Raw genomic sequence first — 7414 nt, 5'->3', positions numbered from 1 at the left:
GCCTTTCCATTTCTTATTCCACTCAATTTCAGTCCTTCTGGTTGGGATACATTTTTGCAGAGTTTGTCCAGAATGGCGGGGCCGTGCCGTCTCTGGCCACAGGATGGCAGTGCCTGTATGTCATAGAGGAGAGGGAAGGGCAGGCGAAGAGGGACCGGGTCCTTCCTGATGCACAGCTGCGATTCGGAATGTTTGCATAGGCTGAGCTGATAAGTTGTGACAGCAGTTAATGAAATGCTCTCCGGCTGAGGTTTTTCATGAACCTCATTAACCGCGGCTACTTGCACATTCAGGAAATGCCTGGTGGATTGACTGATGTTTGTTATCTCAAATTCTGGGTAAATGGGTTTTTAGAGTGAGGTGAAGAAAGAAGATGAGCCCCTGGGACATTTAGCATGTAAAATGTGTCTGATAGCCGGGGCGCCTGGGTGGCGCAGTCGGTTGAGCGACTGCCTTCGGCTCAGGTCATGATCCTGGAGTCCCGGGATGGAGCCCCACATCGGGCTTCCGGCTCGGCGGGGAGTCTGCTTCTCCCTCTGACCCTCCCCCCTCTCATGCTGTTTCTCTCTCGCTCGCTCTCTAATAAATAAATAAATAAAATCTTAAAAAAAAAAAAATGTGTCTGATAGCCTTCCCGCATATAAAATGTGAGCCACCCTTGGTTTGGCACTTGGCAAACCTTCTCGAGTCTACGTGGCGTTACCTTGGCCCTCCCGGTGAGTCCACGGGACACCTCTCTTCCAGGCTCCAACCTCCCTACCCTCGATGTCCCCCCACCCCTCACTCTGAACAAGTGACTCCACCTATTATTTAAAACCCATCTGTACACAAAACTATTTATTCTCTGCAATTCCAAGAATCCTTAAAGTGGGACTGACGCAGGCCCATCTCCAAGGTTGTGATATTTCAGTGAGACCAATATAAGTGAAAGCTCAAAATAAATCTAATTATCCTTACAGAGGGGGCCATATTTTGTACTTTTTGGTACTCCTCACAACACCTAGTACCATTGTGTCCTAGGTTAAGGTAGATTTTGAACTGGAAACTCAATAGAAGTTTTTCATTTTTAAGAAATTCTCAACAACATCGATGTGCTGTTTTTTATAGCTCTGTGTATAAATTAATGCCAAGTAAGGTGAAGGTGGGTAATTAATTAATTCATGGGGTATATTTATATTTAATCTTTACCCTTTGTGTGACTCTGGGTGAGTTATTTTACCTGAGAGTGTTTGTCTTCTCAACTGCAAAATGGGGATCATGACAGGTGGTGGTGGTTGTTTATTGCAATATTGAGCATCAGTAAATAAAACTGTCCAAAATACGTTTGGATTTTATCTGGCTTGAATTTCGCTTGGTGAACCAAGCTCGGTTAACACTTCCATGTGGTGCTGCTATAATCTGGACATCTCTTATCGAATAAAGAAATGCTTAATTACCTCTTATTTCGGTAATGACACCTCATAAATTTAATTGTGCCTTGTTGCTTATGAAAATAAAATACCACTGTGTTTTAGCCTTAATCTATTTGCATGTAATCTTGCTTCCTAGGGCAATATAATTAGTTGCTTATCTGTTTGGAGGATTACGTATGAAGCTAAAAGTTAATTGAGTTTTGTCTTATGACCTCTGAGAAAGCCTGTAATTTTGGTGCTTGTAGTGGAGAAGGGGGGAGGGGCAGCCTTCCTGCTAGAGGCACGGACGTCTCTGTGCTTTTCATCAGCCACCTGTGTAGATATTGTTCTTTACAAGTTACAAAAGATTTTTATATTCATATACAACACTAGAACCGAGGGTTAATAATATCTTTTTGAGAGGAACGTAAGTTCATAGGGGTTAAGCAACTGCCTAAGATCATCCAGCTTATAAATAGCAGAGCCAGGACTTAAACTCTGATGTGTTGACGTCAAACTGTGTGTTCTGGGAAACCATAAAGTCTATATACTGCTTCTGCTTCGGAAGGGTTGGCCAATTCTGGTGGAATCTCATTGGGCCAATCTCTATTTGTCGTTGGCAGTCATCACCTTACTCTTATATTTAGAATACGATGTGCCAGGCGCTGTGCTAATTGCTTTGTAAGCATCCATCCTATGGGGTAAGTGCTATTATCCCCATTTTACAGTTGAGAAGACAGAGACTTGAAGAGGAGAAAGAACTCGGAGTGGCAGAGGGGAGCCTCAAGCCCATCTGATTTCCAAGCTCCTGCTCTCACTAGGTCACTCAGGGATCTCTGTAGCTGTCTGTCTCTGTGTAGGTGAGTTCATTCTAAGGACCCCCTTTTATCTAGAACTCTGGGCTCCCCCTCTCTGATTGCAACGTCCTTATTGTTGCCTCTCCTTCATAGAGGAATTTTTCATTGCCCACAGGCACAGGGGTTTGTCTTCTATACGCCTCATGTCTTTGACCCATTGTCCACAGGACTCCTACATCGGAGTTTGCTCGTTCACCAGCTATTATCGAGGAACGCCTCTTTAGTGGCTTTTCCTCCTCTCACTTACATTCAAAAAGGTCCTCCTTCTGCTCTAAATTTCCACCTGGAAGGAGGGAGTGAGCATAGAGGAGGTGGAGGACAAAGCATGTCCCCCCCCCACCCCCCCACCACACACAGACCAAGTGTGGCTGGTGCTGGCGAGCAAGGAATGAGCCAGAGTCCTGTGCTTAGAAACGAGAGAGTGCTGGGCTCCAGCCTCAGCTCTGTCTCTACCTGTGGGATCTGGAGCAAGGCCCTTTCTTCTCTGGGCCTCAGTTTCCCCTTCTCCAGAAAGAGGCAGCAGGGTTAGATGGCTAGTAGTTCTTATTTTATAAGTGGCCAGGTATCTGTGCTCTCCTGGGAAGGGGAAGCAAGAAGGGAGGAGGGAAGGAGGGGGGATGAAGAGGGTTTCATGAGGAAGTGGCTTCAGGGCAATAGGACAGGGGCTGAACAGCCCGGCCGGGCTCGGGAGGGCCTGGAGAGGACAACAGACAACTCCTATTACCCCCGCCACAAAGCTGGGAAGGTGTCACTCTGAACTTTGATCTTCCCGGTTCTGGCCCACGATTCCGGATAGGCTGTCAAAATGACTTAAATGGATTTTTAAAAATTTTTCATTTAATTTTATATTAAAATCACTGAATGTTCTTTCGAAAAGATTAGAAAATACATATAAGCCAAAGAGCAAGGAATCGAGACCAACAACCTTCAGACTTCTTTAGCCTTATACCTCCAGCAAAGAGCTCTGAGCACCCGTTCCCAATTGACTAATAAGTTATATACATTCTAAAACCCACTAAAGTGGGCGCCTGGGTGGCTCAGATGGTTAAGCGTCTGCCTTCGGCTCAGGTCATGATCCCAGGGTCCTGGGATCGAGTCCCACATCGGGCTCCCGGCTCAGCGGGGAGCCTGCTTCTCCCTCTGACCCTCTCCCCTCTCATGCTGTTTCTCTCTCGCTCGCTCTCTAAAAAATAAATAAAATCTTTAAAAAAAATAAATAAATAAAACCCACTAAAGTGCCAATTAAGAAAGATAACAAGAAATAACGCCAGTGGAGTGCGGGGGCACCGAGGCCCCTTTGGGAGACCACTGGCCTAAACTCGTTAGTGTTCAGCTGCACGGATGCGAGTTCCTACGGAGCAGAGCTCTACGAGGCTCCAACCACAAATGTCACACATGTTTCTTGGGCTAAATGAATGAAATGATGAATGGGGAAGGGGGTGGGGAGGGAGCACAGGACGAGTGTGGGAAGAGGGGAGCTTGGCTCTGAGCTTTGGCTGTATGGTGATTCACTGACATTTTCGGCAAGACTTAGACTCCTCGGGAGCAAGCTTTACACTTCATCTGCCAAGCCGGGCCCTTCAGAGCTTGGAAGGCCTTGTTTCTGCAATGCTGAGGTAGCAGCTAATAGTTGAAAAACCACAAGATCACAGAAAGTCAAGACTGAACGTGATTGGAGCCTATCTAGGGAGATGCCCAGAAAATCAGCTCACCCCCAAAGTTGACGTGCCCCGAATCTCAAGGTTTGTGGTTAGTAGGAAACCCTCATGGTAGAAGGTGGGAGCACCTGCAGGCATTGAAATATGTTGAGAAAATCCAGTTTGCTTAATGAGCTCTCAGCCATTGAAACCACAGCAAGATGCTGTCGGGAGGACTCCGGTTTTCTGAGAAGGGTCCATCCCCTCCCTATGATGCCTGATGAGCAGCTCCCCCCTTTCCCCATGCAGTTGCAAAGTTTCCATCATGGGCTTCAGGAGCTGTGGGGCTATGGGGGGCGCTCACTGAACCCTGTTGATAAGAGCATAGAACACTCACCCTAAACCTCACATCCCTACAGCGTGTGTGTGTTGGGGGCGTGTTAGCGGGCAGTAAGCATGTAGACTAGTTTAGTTCACTTCCTGACACATAGGTTTCAATCAAGGGTAATTCCCTTGCCCTCCTTCTGTGGCTTTGCCCTGGCTGCCACCTCCATCCCCGAAGCCCTCAAAACCTGTCCAAATTCCACCTCCTTGCCTGCCCAGTTCGAATCCCTGGAATCTCGGGAGCAAGTGCCTCTTCTTCCAAATTCCTTCAGCACTCGTTGTCCGGACCGTGCAATTTAGGACTTAATTACAGCCGGCCTTGCATTGTCCTCTAATTGTTTCCCTGTGTTTGTGTTGTCCCACTCTTCGCCCCCATTAATTGCTGAGCACCCTTGGCCCCGAGGGGGTGGTGTGCCGAAGCCAGGAAGGCTGGACTCAGTCCTCCCAGGGCCCAGTCCAGTTCAGTCCCGGACACGGCGTGTAGCTGAGCTCTCAGCTTCAGTTTCACCAACTGCAACGCAGAGACAATGACTCCAGCTCACTGGGCGGTTGCTGGGGATAATGGTGCGAAAGCGTGAAGATGTAAACGTTGTATGAACGTACAGGGCTGTTATCATCATCTCTGTTGAATCCACCAGAGGCCCCCCCGCCCCACCACCTCCCCTGCCTGGTGGAGTGTAGATGATAAATACCTGATGGATTGAATACGGAATGGCTTTGTGACCACTCCTGTCATCAGCTCCAGAGAGCACGGGTTTGCGCCTAATCCTGCAATTACTCCCTTCGTTGACAATGCAGAATCTCCTGCATTCTCTAAATCCCCGAGAACCCTCAGCCTTCGGCTGATAGAGCAGGGGCTGCCGCCTCGTGGAGAACAGAACCGCACCCGCAATCCCCAGGCTGCAGCATAGAGCCCTCGACGGGGCAGCGCCCGTGGCCCGGGGGAAGCCGTTCCTTTCACCGAGGTGGTGGTGGAGGACAGTCCTTCCAGGCACCGCGCTGCAGAGGACTCAGCAAGCCCAAAGGAACACCGATCCTTTCTGCTCAAGGTATCACAGCATCAGTGGGGGTGTACTGAATATTCCCCGGCCTCACTTTATAAATGTGAAGGAGGAGTGTGCACACAGCCGCCACCACAGGCAGTGAGAAAGGGCAGCAATGTCTTCGGGAAGCTTTGATAAGAAGCCAGGCAGTTACTTTCCCCCCATCTATGTGGAAAACTCTGGCTTAGGCTTGCTGGCAAATGCCATGCAAAGCTCAGCTTTTGTTAAGTCTGCCGAACAATGTTATTGGTTATAATTGGGGCAATTATGGGCTGCTCGAGGAAGCGAAACACAGATGTTTAAGCCCAGGATCAGGGTATTCAAGTCCAAAGCAGCTTGCTTTAAATAGTCCATTTCCCGAATCATCCTGCTTTACTTGAAATTCCCCCAGAACTTACCCATGTTCAGAGTGAGATGGGCAGAGGAAGGGATGGGTAATGAAGGGAGGGGAATGGAGACATGCAGAGAGAGAGAGGGTGTGTGTGTGTGAGAGAGAGAGGGAGAGAGGGAGAGAGAGACGCACAAAGGAGACAGAAAAGGAAGCTGAGAAAGAGCAAGAGTTTGGAGGACTTCTGAACGTCATATTCAGCAGGACTTAGCAGAGACCGTTAAGTGGGAGAGATGGGCAGGAGGAGAAACATGCAGAGAAAGAGAAGAAACCACCCCTTAATTCAGGGTCTGGGAGTCCAAGGTCATCCCTGCAGAAATCTACGTGGATCGCACACACAGCGGCCGCGTTCAGCACTGTACTGGTTGAGCACAACGCCCCGGTTCCCACTTTCCCCCACATCATTACTAGCAATTTCTCTTCAGTGCATAAGGGAGAAGGGTTCCCTCAGGACGGAAAAACCCAAATCCAAATCAAGTTCGATGGTATGTTGAAAACCAGCCTGAATGCACTCCGAGGGAAGGAAAGAAAGGAAGTCAGCCACATAGAGGACTCGCTCACAAGGGTGCCCTGAAAGGCGAGCCCCCTGCCCCAGTGCCTGCTTCTCACCTAATCTCACTCCTGCATCCACCTTTTCTCAGCAGATAAAAACGACATAGTCGGGGCCACATCTGGGGAATCAAAACTTTTCCTCATTTCCAAGTTCAGCTATTTTTTCTTCTGCATCTCTCTTCAGGATAAAAACCTCAGCCCTCCCCTCCCACCCCCTATCTGAGCACTGAAAGTGAGACGAATGGAGAAATAATTTTCCGGGAGGCCAGCAGCATCCACCCTGGACAAAGGAGAGAGGGTGAGGAGAGAGCCCCCGGCTGTTGCGCTCCTTCCCCGGGCTCCCAGCTGTTTGTCTTGGGGCTGGGGTTCGCATGCAGTTGCCTACCTGGGAGCTGTCAGTAGCCTGGCTCCTTCGGATGTGAGGCTCGGTTCCGCCGTATCAGCCACACCAGCATATATATATATCCTCCCCCCCACCCCACGCACAGCCCTCCCCTTCCCTGCCCACCTCGATGACACATCCACACGCTGACCCCCTTAATCAAGCGAGCAGCAGAACCTACAATGCTCCCTGGCTGCTCCCTGCCGCCCCCCACCCTGGCTCTGTGCTCAGACCTGTGACACCCCAACCCACCCCCCATCCATCCATTCTCGAGACTGCTTTACCTGGACTCTGTTCAGCCAGGATCCCACAGCTGCCTTCCCTTTGCTTCCAGAGGCACAGCAAGGACTGATGGGGAGCTCTGGCAAATCAGTCAGAAAAAAAAAGGCCCCTGGTGACAGTGATGAGGCAGACCCCAATCCTGGAGTCTCCTTGAACAACCTTTTTTGCCTGAGGAGTAAAGAATAGGAAGAGGGCAGAAGGAGGGGGATCTCACGCCAAGCTCCCACCGGCACAGAGAAGCCCAGAGCTGAGCTAAGCCAAGCCCCCTCTACTGTCCCTGCCCCACAGGCAGCAACAACTAGGCCCCTCAAGGGAGAGGCTCTTACCTGCCCTGGGTCACGTCAGGAGGCATTTTCACAGGCGCCCACAGCACGACACGATGTAAAACGCTGAGCCTTTACACTCAGAAGGAAGTGTCTGAAATTCTGGCTCTCACCTGTCAGAGCAAGTTACTTCTCTCGGGGAACCTCGGGTCCTCCTCCTGTAAAATGGGTATGA

General features: G+C 49.8%; 1 protein-coding gene across 3 annotated transcripts in view; it reads right to left on the bottom strand.

Annotated features, from left to right (window-relative positions):
• Positions 1 to 7168, bottom strand: part of PNOC (prepronociceptin) — a 24291-nt gene extending 17123 nt beyond the window's left edge. For 2 of the 3 annotated variants that reach the window (XM_031030042.2, XM_006735120.3), the window contains exon 1: positions 6638 to 6721. The gene's annotated coding sequence lies outside the window, so the exon portion shown is untranslated. Of the gene's footprint in view, positions 1 to 6637; positions 6722 to 6918 lie in introns of those variants that run through there. The other variant, XM_031030043.2, reaches the window with a different exon arrangement.
• Between the last annotated feature and the right edge of the window lie 246 nt (positions 7169 to 7414).

The sequence above is a fragment of the Leptonychotes weddellii genome, chromosome 2 (assembly GCF_054177405.1).
Source record: "Leptonychotes weddellii isolate Sample4059 chromosome 2, ASM5417740v2, whole genome shotgun sequence".
Taxonomy (NCBI): Eukaryota; Metazoa; Chordata; class Mammalia; order Carnivora; family Phocidae; genus Leptonychotes; species Leptonychotes weddellii.
Note: the sequence above shows the minus strand (reverse complement) of the source record. Positions and strands in the feature narration are given on the sequence as shown.